This window comes from Leptonychotes weddellii, chromosome 6, assembly GCF_054177405.1.
Source record: "Leptonychotes weddellii isolate Sample4059 chromosome 6, ASM5417740v2, whole genome shotgun sequence".
Classification (NCBI taxonomy): Eukaryota; Metazoa; Chordata; class Mammalia; order Carnivora; family Phocidae; genus Leptonychotes; species Leptonychotes weddellii.
The window spans coordinates 102,256,865-102,271,241 of NC_138374.1; the positions used below are offsets into that span (position 1 = coordinate 102,256,865).

At 36.5% G+C, this 14,377-nt stretch overlaps 1 non-coding gene across 1 annotated transcript; it reads left to right on the forward strand.

Moving 5' to 3' along the window:
* The first annotated feature begins 3,165 nt into the window (after nucleotides 1-3,165).
* Nucleotides 3,166-3,227, forward strand: LOC115941953 (U7 small nuclear RNA). Its single transcript, XR_004076606.1, has one exon. It is a non-coding gene; the product is annotated as a U7 small nuclear RNA (small nuclear RNA).
* Nucleotides 3,228-14,377: the final 11,150 nt, after the last annotated feature.

Genomic DNA, 14,377 nt, shown 5'->3' on the forward strand with positions numbered 1-14,377 from the left:
AGGTCTACTAGTGACAAACTCCCTCAGTTTTTGTTTATCTGGGAATGCCTTGATTTTTCCATTTTTGGAGGAGTGTGTTTCTGAATATAGAGCTCATAGTTGGCAGAGTTACCTCTTTTCTTTCAGCATTGTATCTATCACTGTCTTTTGTTATCTGTTGTTTCTGATGAGATATTGTCTATTAATCTTAAGAAGCACTTTCTGTGATGAGTCACTTCTTTTTTGATGCTTTCAAGGTTCTCTTTTTCTCTGTCTTTTACCAGATTAATTGTGATATGTTTGAGTGAGGATCTCTTTCAGTCTATGCTATTTAGAGTTTATTGAGCTGCTTAGATGTGAAGATTAATTTTTTTCATCAAGTTTGTGATGAGTAAATAATTTGGCCATTATTCAGTCAAATATTCTTCTCCTTTTTCTCTCCCCTCTCCTGAGAGTTGCATTATTTGTATGTTGGCATGCCTGGTATTGTCCCACAGGACTCTGGCTCTGTTTCTTTTTCTTCCTGTTTGCTTAGGCTGAATAATATCGACTAATCTATTTTCACTTTCTCTGATTCTTTCTTCCCCCTGCTCAAATAAACTGTTGAGCCCCTCTTGCAAATTTTTCATTTTAATTATTATATATTTCAATTCTAGAATTTTTATTTGGTTTCTCTTTATAATTTCTGTTTTTTCACTGATATTTCATATTTGGTGAGACATAGTTCTCTCACTTCCATTTAGTCCTTTAGACATGGGTTTTTTTTAGTTCTTTGAAATGTTTAAAACAGCTGATTTAAAGTCTTTGCCTACTAAATTCAAAGTCTTGGCTTCCTTAAGAACAGTTTCTATTTACTCCCCCACCTTGTATGGATAATACTTCTTGTTTCTTTACTTATTTCTTTGTTGTTATTGTTGTTGTTGAAAACTGAACATTTTAAATAATATAATGTGGCAACTCTGGGAATCAGTTTCTACTTCCTTATCAAGTTTTTTGTTTTTGGTATATTGTTTCTTTAGTGAATTTTCTGAACTAATTCTGCATAATCTGTATTTTGTCATGTGTGGCCAATGAAGTACCTGCTTAGTTAGCTTACTAGTCAGCTAATGACTAGACAGCTATTCTTAAATACTTGGAATCAGTAAGTCTCCCAGGTTTAGCGAGAGTCTCTGTGTACATGTTTGGAAATGCTTTCAGTCATTCAGGCAGTTGAGAACTCTGTATTAACCTTCACGTCCTGCTTGTGCAGAGCCTCAGGTTCAGCCAGAAGTGAGAATTAAGGCTTCTAGATTCCCAGGAATATGTCAGAGTTTTTAAAACCCCATTTGGACAGCTCATTGTGCTTTTCCTTTTAAAAGGCTTTTTGGTTAGCCTTTTAAACATTTCTCTGTTATCTACCACCTCAGGCAGCAGTGATGTTAAACAATTGCCACTGATTATTGTCAGCAAATGCCCCAGAGAATAGGCTGTTTGCAGTAGGAAAGCTCCAAGTCCCGTCCAATAAAGACAAGCCTTTTGAGACAAGAGGGTGAGAGGGCTCTTCCAGGGAATGACCAGATAGATCAATTAATGACAGTTCTCTGGAAATGAGGCTTTCAAGGGGATCCAACACCATTATTCCTCCTCCAGTGGCTGTGAGGCTGCTGATTTTCACTGTGATTTTATGGTGTTGGTTTTCAAGTATACCTCTGAGCTGTGGAAGTTTTCATGGTAATAGGGAAAGCTAAAATCTGATCAAGCTCACTGATTTACCAATAGTTAGCCTTTTTTTAAAAAAAAAAAATGCTTCCCAGGAAACTTCTAGCCTTTGGTCAATTTCTAGAGTTTTGAAAATGTTGATTTTGAATGTTTGCCAGTGATCTCATGGCTTTTATGGAGGACAAGCTTTTTGAACTTTTTTCCTCTACCAACACCAGTGATACCACCCCAAGGAGTTCATTTTTTAAAGTATCTTTTTTTTTTTTTTAAAGATTTTATTTATTTATTTGACAGAGAAAGACACAGCGAGAGAGGGAACACAAACGGGGAGTGGGAGAGAGAGAAGCAGACTCCCTGCCGAGCAGGGAGCCTGATGCGGAACTCGATCCAGAGACTCCAGGATCATGACCTGAGCCGAAGGCAGTCGCCTAACCAACTGAGCCATCCAGGCGCCCAAAATCGTGTTTTCTTTTTTTTTTTTTTAAAGATTTTATTTATTTATTTGAGAGAGAGAATGAGAGACAGAGAGCACGAGAGGGAAGAGGGTCAGAGGGAGAAGCAGACCCCCCGCCGAGCAGGGAGCCCGATGCGGGACTCGATCCCGGGACTCCAGGATCATGACCTGAGCCGAAGGCAGTCGCTTAACCAACTGAGCCACCCAGGCGCCCTTTTAAAATATCTCAACACTTGGTTTAGTCATACAGTATTTTACAGCTGAATATCAGCCTGATTCCTTTAAAAATATATTTATTTATTTATTTTAGAAAGAGACTGTGTATGTCTGAGCAGGGGAAGGGGCAGAGGGAGAAGGAGAGAAGCAGAATCCCTGCTGAGCACGGAGCCAGGAGTCAGATGCTTAACCAACTGAACCACCCAGGCACCGCTAATATCAGCCTGATTCCTAAGCACAGTTGGCATAGTTTACCAACTGTGAACTAGTCTAAGCATTATTTTTTTCCTCCATATCCAGAGAAGAGATTGATAACTTTCTTTTAACTCTAGTGTTGTCTGGAGATCTTGAGCAGATGTCTGGCCCTAAACCATGCAGATGGAAGGTGTTAATTATTTCCTTAACATTCCTCAGTATGTAAGATCCATCTGCTTTTATTTTTTCTGCTGAGATTACCTTTGACTCACTAGTCATAACATCAAGCAGAATTTCTGTTGCTATCTCTCTAGCACACATGACCCTGGCTTCATATAGAGGTCCAATTCCTGATTTAGTACTGAATCACTTGTTTAAACCTGTTTTCAAAATCTCTTATTACAAAATGAATCTTTAAAGAGGCCAGTCTGCTTGTATCACAATTTTAAAAAGCTCTCCAAACCAAGAACCATATCAAACATGGGTGCGCATATTTTGCTGTTGTAATTTCAGTAGCTTTTATGCAGGAAAGTGAGAAACTGAGACAGAAAACAGGGAAGGTGCAAAACTCCTAAAAGCAGTGCCTTAGAATATACTGGAGAATTTAAAAAATCATCCTATCTCAGTGTTACAGCTCTTTTAGAATTTGTCTAGCAGGTTTTCCGGTTTTTACCGGAAGACCCCCCCCCAAAAAAAAATAAAAAATAAAAAAAATAAAAAAAAATAAAAAATCATCCTATCTGGTCTCCTCCCCAGAGTAATTATATCAGAACCTCTGGGAATAGGAAGCACATATTTGTATTTATTGAAAGCTTCCCAGGTGATTCTGAAATTCTGTCAGGAATGAAAACCACTCACATAAAGCCTGTGCTGAAGAACATTGCTACCCCTTGTCTCCTTAAAAAAATAGCTGGGAAATCCCAGCACTGGAAGATCTGCCCCTGGAGACACTTGGAATACGGAGAGGACAGGTTACAGTGCAGCAAATGGCCTGAGAAACTGCAAGTTTGCAGGCAGAACTAGAAAGAAAAGCACACTCTGAGTATCTCTGCTTACTATGTATGGAAATTAGGTACCAAGTTAGAAGGCAGAGTCCTGCCTTCTGTTCAACAACTAACACTCGCTGAGTATCTACCTGTGCCAGTTTCTATCCTGTATTAACTAGCTTGGGTAAGTTATTGAACTAGATCTTGGGTAAGTTATTTATAATTTCTGGATATGGAGTTCTTCTAGTAGCCCACGGCAAAGTTTTTAACTTATGAGTATTTTACCAAGTTCTTCTGTGATTATGTTTTTTCTACTTCGGAGGGCTCGAATATAATTTCCTTTATAAAAAGGCAATGCTAGAGGGGCGCCTGGGTGGCTCAGTCATTAAGCGTCTGCCTTTGGCTTGCGTCATGATCCCGGGGTCCTGGGATCGAGCCCCGCATCGGGCTCCCTGCTCAGCAGGAGGCCTGCTTCTCCCTCTCCCTCTGCCTGCTTGTGTTCCTTCTCTCTCTGTCAAATAAATAAATAAAATCTTAAAAAAAAAGGAATGCAAAATGGGACAATTGTTAATATTTACTAAATTTATAGATTCACAGACCCAGCAATCCCAATTCTGGGAATCATACCGATTGATATACCTGCAAAAGTACAAAATGTCATGTACAAAAAAAAAAGGCAATGCTAGAAAAATAGGTTTTTGGGTTTTTTTTAAATGCCCTTAGTGAGAAAATGAAAGTCTGGAAGCATTTTATTGGTGTTCCCAGTTGGAAAAAAAAAGTTTAGCTGTCTATAAAATTTGGAAGTCTGGGAACCACTCATTTGGAAAATAATATCTGTATTTGATGACTAGCTTAAGGAACACTGATCTAAATTACTCCAACACCAGTGTTTGTAAAAATCTTGTTTTGAAATGTGAAATGTCAAATACCTTTATTTTTCCCATCATGGCTTATAGAAGAGGTCCATTTAGGATTTCCCTTGAATTTTTTTATCTACAATTTTATTTTTATCAGCGTTTGCACTAGAGCTTACTGTGAGAGTAATAGTCTTACCTAGCACTGCTAATAGCAAGTTTAATTTGTTTTCAAAAGATTTTTGCCTCTTGAGATCAAGCTAACTGAAAAAAAATTAAACATTTTCTTTGGAAAGCTCTAGCTTTTCAGCTGGGAATCTTATATTGATGAGCTGTTAACCTTTATCGTGTATCATTAACAATCATTTGAAAACATTGTAACCATTTTGTTAATTGGGGCAGAATACTCCAGTTGTGTCATTGTGTCATTGGAGTTCCTGTATGAAGACATCATCAAGTCTTTAAAGAATAGGCCTCCAGAGGGATGCGGGAGTGACTGAATCTGTTTCTTTTAGTTTCTATTTTAGTTTCAAAAGATGCAGACTCCAAAGATCAAAGAATGTTATGGTGTTTCCAAAAGTAATACCAGTGGTTTTTCCCCTAACTCCTTTCTATTCTGTGTGCCAGTCTTGTCTATTTATTCAGACGAAATAAATTGTGTAGATAAAGATACAAAAAGGAACCAACAAAAAAATAGAAGCTCTGGCCAAGTCCATACAGACGCCCGAATAGTCTAGTTTACCAGAGATGACAGTGTTAAAAAAAATCGTTAATATCATACCCCAGGTCTCCTGATCGCCAATACAGAGCAAATGTTTGGATCTTAAAGCCTCTCCCTCAACTTGCACATCATTATTTTGTCATTTGGGCAGCTAGATGAGTAGATCATATCATTTGTTTTGAGGATCAACCTGTTGAGAATTGTAAGACTTATTTGTAAGCACACGTGTCTTTGGTCATGTTATTCACTGTATCTGAAATTGCAGTTTACTCATTTGGAAATAAGAATACCTTGTATGGAGGTTCCTCAAAAAGTTGAAAATAGAGCTGCCTATAACCCAGCAATTGCACCATTAGGTATTTACCCCAAAGACACAAGTGTAGTGAACCTAAGGGGCACCTGCACCCCAGTGTTTATAGAAGCAATGTCCACCATATCCAAACTATGGAAAGAGGCCAGATGTCCATGGATGGATGAATGGATAAAGATGATGTGTGTGTGTGTACACGTATACACACACGCATATGTATGTATACACACACACAATGGAATACCACTTAGCCATCAAAAAAACTGAAATCTTGCTATTTGCAATGATGTGTATAGAATTAGAGGGTATTATGCTAAGTGAAATAAGTCAATCAGAGAAAGATAATTATTATATGATCTCACTCATATGTGGAATTTAAAAACAAAACAGGATCATAGGGGAAGGAAGGGAAAAATAAAACAAGATGAAATCAGAGAGGGAAACAAACCATAAGAGACTCTTAATCATAGGAAACAAACTAGGGGTTGCTGGAGGGGAGGATGGGGTAACTAACTGGGTGATGGACTTTAAGGAGGGCATGTGATGTAATGAGCACTGGGCATTATGTAAGGCTGATGAATCACTGACCCCTACCTCTGAGACTAATAATATACTATATGTTAATTGATTGAATTCAAATTAAAAACAAGAATACCTCTGTTCAATGCTGCTGAAGATTGGTTGAGTTACAGATACATAAGGTATCTCTCATATCAGACACACTCAGTTAACTTATTTTCCATTTTTTATCATCAGTGGCAATCTTGATACTAAACTCACTATAATAATAGTCATGATTTACTGAATGTGACAAAGAAATCTGGGAGGGGATGGAGCACTTGCTGTACTTAACAGCAAAATGTAAAAGAGCTGCTTGCTATTTTGAAAGTTGGCAGCAAATATTTTATAGAAATGAATTCCATGTCCAATCCATCAACATGTTTTATATGTTCAACTCACAAAGGCTATCCCAAATCTCTCCACTTCCCTCTGTGCACTCTACTCGAGCCTTATACCAAATACCCATCATCTCTGACTTGGAGCATTCTAACTGTAGCATCTACTTGGTTTCCTTGCTTCCAGTCTTGCCTACTCCTCTGAAATCTGTTCTTCAATACAGTATCCACAGTGCTTTTTGTAAGCCATAAATCAGTTATCCAACACTGAGAATTTTCATTAGAATAAAATTCCCACTTTTTGCCATGGCAGTGAGCCTGCTTCATTCTCTGGCTTCATGTTTGTGTTAGTTTTCGGGGCATGCCAAAACAAATGACCACAAGCATGGTGGTTTAAAAACAACAGGAATATATTCCCTCACAATTCTGGAGATTAGATGTCCAAATCGGGGTGTCAGCAAGGCCACGCTCCATCTGGAGGATGGAAGAATTCTTTCTTGCCTCTTCCAGCTTCTTGTGGCTCTTGGCATTCCTTGGTTTATGGCAGCGTGACTCCAGTTTCTTCCATCTTTATCTTTACAGGGCCTCCTCTGTGTGTGAATGTCTTTCTCTGTCTCTTACAAGTCCACGCTCACGGATTTAGGGACCATTCTATTTCAGTATGCTCTCTTCTTGATCTTTACCTTAATTATATCTACAGAGACTCTCTTTCTAAATAAGGTACCATTCTGAGACTCCAGGCAGACATGAATTGGGTGGGGGGCATGCTTCAACTCACTACAGTATTGTGGCATGTTCCCTTTCAGTCATTACATTATAGCTACCTTGACCTACCCACTTCACTCACTCCCCAGGGCTTCTATATGTCCCCTTTCCTCCTCCTGGAGCATCTCTATCCCTGAAATTTTCATGGTTAGTTCCTTACCAGTCAGCTTAAGTATCTCCCCTTGAGAGAGACTTTCCTTGCCCTTGGCTAATGAAATAACACAGGTTATTTGCTATTCCATTACTTTCTTTTATTTTCTTTGTTACAATTATGACTTTCTGAAGTTATCTTTTAATTTTTTTATTTGTTCTCCATGCTTATTTTTAATCTTATACCATTAGATTCCAACAGAATATAAAATCCATGAGAACAAAAACTGTACTTATATTTTTCATTATTTTATCTCTTGTATACATCTCAGTAATAGGAACATAGTAGCACTCAATAAATATTTGTTGAAGGAATGAACAAGTAGGAGAAAGGGTATGAATTAGGGGTTAATTGACCAAGATCCTAGCCCTTACTTTGTCACTAACTAGCTGTGTGACCTTGGATGCCACAAATAATCTCTCTATATTTATCAATTTCTCCATTTATTAAGTGAAAGAGTTGATTTGCAAACTTCGGAGAGGAAAGGGAGGGAGGGAGGAGGGGAAGGGGAAGGAGAAAGAGGATATCTGAAGAGCTCACCTCATCAGGGGGCAAAAAGAGTCCCCTCCTTTTTCTAACCCAGGAAACTCCAATAAACCCTTTGGGAATCACGGATGTGGAGGATGACATCTTACTATAATGCCTTCCAGGGGTCGGGATGCAGGTAGGAGGGTGTGGCTGGCTGAGTCTGAGGGGGACCTTAAACACATGATGGTGGTGTCTTAGGGGTCAGAGGCCAAACACAGGCATGGAGTAAGTAGTTTTCTGGTTAGAAGAATCTTTTACTACAGCTTTCAATAGGTGCTTGACCAAATTTTCATCAAAGAGACAAGATTTGCAAATAGAAATGTCCATATAGTTTGAATAAAGCCTGTACTGTGGCTAAATTAACAAATTAATTGGAGAGCTCTAAGTTTCAATAAGATTTTGGGAAAGCAATCTTTTTTCCTTAACAGTTAGTTCTTTCTGAATGTAGTCATGGATTCTATTTTCTATTTTGTCAGTTGGCTCTTGAGCATATTTCAGATCATTTTGATCTCATGTAATAGCCTGGGTCAGGGACTCCATTGGTCTGGAAGTCAGGTTTTGATTTGCTTAACCGCACCATGCTAGAGAGAAAATATCTGATGGCTGCAAAGTGGTGATGAAAATAATATTACTAACATGCTCGCAAGTTCAAAAGAAGATAAAATTTGAATTTTCTTTTAATTCATTTAAGAGCAATTCAAATGAATAAATAACTTCTGAATATGCCTTCTAGAAGTTTTTTGGTTTTGTTTGTTTGAGAATTCTACACAGTGAATCCTGCCTGAGTACAAATTCTGAAAATGCTTTCTAGAGAAAATAGAAAGAAGATATTTTCAGCTCTAAGTTGACCTCCTCCTGGAACAAAACATAAAAGCAATAATACTTCAAAGACAAAGAAACATCAGCTTTCACTGGTGATTTCCATGTCTGCCATTGTGCTTATTATCTGACTAACAGAACTAATTTTGTTTCAGCCTCTGAGATGAGATAATGTATAGCCCCAAACACATAAGAACTGACCCTAAATCCAAATGTGTTCTATATCCAGAGCAGCCTGCTACCCTTTTGGCTATCTCTGAGACATACATATTGGGAAAGTTTTTCTTTGAAATTGTCATCTCAACAATAATGATTTCTAAATATGATGCTTCAGATCTCTATTACAAGAGCATGCAGTTATTCAAGTTATATATAAATAGTTTGACTTATAATAAACCATTCATAGTCCTTAACCCAGTTCCTCTTTTACCAATAGTGGTCAGCTGGATATTAGCCAAGATGCAAGGGTGGTCTGTGATTAGAAAACCAAACCTCTCTCTGGGAGAAGTTGACTCAGACACACTGTTTTTAGTTGTTCTTAGCCATCAAATAGCTGTTGATATCTTTTAACATGATAACCAGAAATGGACAAAGTTGTATACAGACCTAGTTATTTCCAAAAGACCTGTTCTCTAGCAGCTAGCATGGTGAATTTTAAAGTCCTTTATTCTGAAGAGAAACATTCATTTCCTATGTCATTTATTGAATGATAAAAAGTATTCTTCATGAAGTGAGAATTATGAGAGAAGGAACATACAGTTGCATATACTGACTATATAGTTGAAACACAACATGGTGGCATGGAAGTGGGAAAAAGATCCAAGTCCTCTAAATCATGAAGCTGTAAATCTCTCTGCATTTGGTCCCTTCCTTTCTTCCTGTTTTCTACTTCCTGCCTTTCTTCCTCTCCATTTTTTTCTTCTTCTTCTACATAGCTAAGGATTTTTGCCTACCCTTTACTATTTACTTGGGATATTTTTCTGGAAGTGAAATTATTGGGTCAAAGGAAAACCATCAACTTTTAAAAATTTCTAGTAATTGATTTTTACTAGCCTGGTTGGCAGCATCTGTGTTTATCAGCAGTTGCATTCATACAGGAATCCTTCCTATATGAAAACCATATTAATAACCAATTATTGAGGGATCTAACATAGTCAAGGCATGTGGTAATACAAACAGTCTGAGAGGAATTTTGATTCTGGCAAGTTCTGAATGAAGAGATGAGAACAGTACACAGAAAAAATTAGGGAAGTGCAGCGTTGACTTACCTGCTCAGTCTTCTAACTGAAGATACAGAGATGCTCCTATGCTTGATGAAGGTGAAGTTCTGGTTAGCCTTTCAATTATTATTATATTAAACTATAAAATTGAGCATAGCTAAGTGGGAAATCTTTAGATCTGTATTTTCCCAGTAGTCAGAGTCATTAACCCTGATATTGACTCTATATCCCAGTGAATAGAGCGCTCTAGACTGAATTTATCAGCTTTGCCCCACTTTTCCTCTGGAGCTTTTTTGACAGGAAGGAATACAGTTCTCAAACCTTCAACCTCAGCTTTTGCCTCAGCTTTTTTCTCTATTCCCAGTCTTCCTTGCAAGAACATTGGATCTTGCTCTTCTATAAATGTTGCCTCCTTTCTTCCTTTCCAGCCTCTGCTTCCCTATTTTTCTAATTATTTTCAACCTGAAGACATTATATAATGAGGTACCACCACACATAGTCACTGTAGATATGAAAAAAAAACAAAACAAAAACCCAGGACAAATCTGTGAAGGTTGGACTCATCTTGGAAAGCTTAATGAAAATCATGGGTTTGTCTAGATTAGGGCCTGATAGAGACAACTCTTAAGAGCAATTAAGCAATTAAAAGCAATGAGAATGAAAGTGAATTGAGGGGGGTTATTAAAGGAGTGCTGCAAATTTAGCAACTTGAGTGTTCTGCCTACTTCTGTCTCAAGACTGAGGAGCTGAAATTAAATGGCATGTATACTGTATCTATAGTGAAGCTATAATATATCTATAATAAAGATAAAGATATAGATAGCATCGATTCATTAAAATTCATTTTAAATCCATGCACCATTTGACTGATTAATATGTACACAAAGTGTAATAAGCAATGTAGTCAAAATGTTGAAAAAGGCCAGTTTAACATACAGACAAAATCTTAATTTCTCAAGGGTCAGAGTTCTCATTTTTTCATATGGTACACAAAATGCTTAGCCTGCTTTTGAGATTCTCATACTACAGTAATCTCAAATAAGTATAGAGTATGTAGTATTTTCAGCTTGGCCACTGATGATAGTTCAAACAGATTTTTAAATTATTTTGCCTTTATTTTAATGTAAATTTTTTACTGCCAGCTCCAGAGAGTATTTGCTTCAGAAACAATTTGAAGTTGGAATTTTTGTTTGCTTTTAACATTTTTGGTCAGTTTCTTGGAAGTTTAATTTACATACAAAATTTACCAATTGCAAGCCTATAAGTTGATGATTTTTAACAAACATATACCATTGTATAAAACATATCTATCATCTCAAAAACTTCCCATATGACTTTTTTTAGTCAATCTTCGTGAGCTTCTTAACACCCCCCAGTGACCACTAATTTGCTTTCCATCATTATAGTTTTGCGTTTTCTAGAATTTTATGTAAATGGAATCATATGGTATGGGATTGCATGAATATGTGAAAAGTAAGACTACAGAAAAATGTAAAAAAACACATTCTTTCTAATGACATTAAATATTTTGGAACAGCTGTAGTAAGGAGTCCCAAAGAGTTAACTTATAGTCCTAATTGCAACTAAATCATCGACAGAGAAATGAGCTCATTGGTATGGCAAGGAAATAACTAGAAAATTAATTGAGCCTAAACAAATTCATCTTAACTTCTCTTACTCCTCCAGCATGGACATGTTTGTTTTTTGGCACTGAATTAATTTGAAAAAGTCTCTAGTGCTTCTGGTATGTGTATGTTTTACTTCTAAAGTAGTTGAACAGCTTTTAAAGAAATTCTTTCCTTGAACTGAATGAAAATGTTCTTCCTGGGAATAATAACATAAACTTCATTCACCTTTTTCATTGTGTATCTTGCTCTTCTTGTTAATTAGCAGAGACATCTGTGCTTACCTACACTGTATTTTTCCTTATAGCATAGTCTTTTTTTTTTTGCACCAATGGCTTAACCTGCAGTGACGATATATGCCTGGACTTTATAGTGAATGAAATTGTGAGTAAAGGTGCACAAACACTATTAAAACAAAAACAAAAAATAAAAAGTTCTTACAATGAGGAAAAAATAGACACGCTTCAAGTGTTTAGTACCCTTTTAGTCTCCTTTTTTTTAAGCTTAGCAACCAAGGCTGCTATACTTCAATTCTTGTTCCATGTTGTAGAGTATAAGAAGTAAATATTTAGGTTTTTTTTTTTTTTTTGATGTGTGGTGTGGTTTTTATTGAGAAATATATTTTACAAAGAAAGGTGCATAGATAATATAAATGTATTGATTAAAGAATAATAGTAGAACAAATACCCATATTCTCACTACCCAGTTTCAGAAATAGAACATTATAATTCCTCTGTGTATCTCAATCCTATGACATTCCCTTGTTTTAATTAGAGATTAAGGATGCATGTATATTCCTAAACAATACATTGGCTTTTACTTTCTTGGCCCTTTATATAAGTATCAACATGGATGAATCTCACCAATATTGAGCACAGAATAAAAATTACATCACAAAAAGATAATCACTATGTGATTCTACTTATATAGTGGGCCAAAAAATACTTAGTTTTGTTTCATATTACTAAGGCTATTATAAAATCCAGTTCCTCTCATTGAGAAAAACATGTGCTACTAAAAAGCCGATGGATAAATTTAAAATGGAATTATGTATTCAAATATATCAAAAGAAGGTAGGAAATGGAGGAACAGAGAAAGGAAAAAACAGAGGGACAAACAGACATAATTCCAAACAAGTAATAAAATGGCAGACATAATTCCAAACATATCAATTTATTACATTAAATATTAATGGAGTAAACATTCAAAAGGCAGATATAATCAGAATAGTTAAAACTGAAAAACCCCAGGGTGCCTGGGTGGCTCAGTCCATTAAGTGTCTGCTTTTGGCTCACTCAGGTCATGATCCCAGGGTCCTGGGATTGAGCTCCATGTTGGGCTCCCTGCTCAGTGGGGAGCCTGCTTCTCTCTCTCACTCTGCACTTGCTCTCTCTAGTGTGCTCTCTCTCTCAAATAAATAAACAAAATATATATTAAAAAAACTTGCGCTTGCTCTCTCTAGTGTGCTCTCTCTCTCAAATAAATAAACAAAATATATATTAAAAAAACCCCTGAAAAACCCCATATAGTGAAATGGTTGGAAAAACAATATGCCATACAAATATTAAGTGTAAGAAGGCTAGAGTAGCCATATTAATATCTGAAAAAAATAGGTTTTAAGACATAGAGTATTACCAGAGATAAACAGGAACAATTCATAATGATAAAAATGTCAGTTCATCAGGAAGACATATAGTCATAAACATGTATATGTCAAATAAGAGAACTTCAAAATACATGAAGCAGAAATTGACAAAATTAAATGGAGAAGCAGACAATTTTATAGTTACAATTGAAGAGTTTAATGTCATTGACCTGTAATGGATGAAACAACTACACAAAAATTTAGTAAGGACACAGATTTTAACAATAGTATTAAACACTTTGATCTAATTGGTATTTATAGAGTTCTGTAACTACAGAATGCACAATTTTTAAAGTACACATGGCATATTTACTAAATATTTCCATTTTTCACCTGCACTGCTATATCATAGGTTAAGCCACCATCATCTCTTGCCTTGACTCTTATAATAGTCTTCTCACTATTCTCCTAGTTCCCACTCTTGAATCTCCTATAATTCTCAACACAGCACCCAGGGAGGTCCTTTAAAAACTTTCATCAGATCGCCTCTCTCTTGGACTTACAATCCTCCAATTTCTTACTTAGTGAACATTTCCTATGAAGGAGTAATTCATTTGCAGTGTAAGAAGGGACCAAATAGCTCTCAGAAGACATACAGTTATACAAAATAAACCATTTAGTTGAACTCAAGACATTGAAGCAACCTACTAAAATGACCTGTTTTATGTGTACGAATAGCAATGTGGGGTTATGTGAGGTAACCAGTAGAATAGCTTTTTCTGTTGTCTCTTTTGGGATTTTGGATTGGATGGGGTGGTGGGGGTGGGTATTGTATTACTACCATTGAAAACAGCTCCAAATTCTGAAACAATACATTTGAAAAGCCCATTTTTTTTCTTGGCTCCCAAGTTAGAGAATGTGGGTGGCAGTTGATTTCCCATTTTCACTTGGTGCCAAATTCCTCTGGGTTCGATTTGATCAAAATAGCAGGTAACTAACTTCAGTTGAGTGATAAGAAGCTTAGCCGAGGAGGAAGGAGAAAAGGGAAGGATAGAGGTACCATTGACTTGGTGTGTTTTTGTTTTTGTTTTGTGGCAAATGTAGATGTCAAAATATTTATTTGACTAAATGTTTTATTTTTGGTGTTCTTGGTGATGGTTTTATTAGATTCACTTATACTTCTGGGATCTTGTGAGAAGTTGTTGGTTCCAATTACTTTATGGCATAAGTTCAAGGGTGATAAGTCATTATGTCATAGAGAAGAAGACATTTTGGCTGAATCATTTACTTTTTATGTTGCGACACTGAGAACAGTGCATGCAGGGACGTTCATTGTCCAGGAGATGCCATTATAGGAGATGGAAATAATAATTAA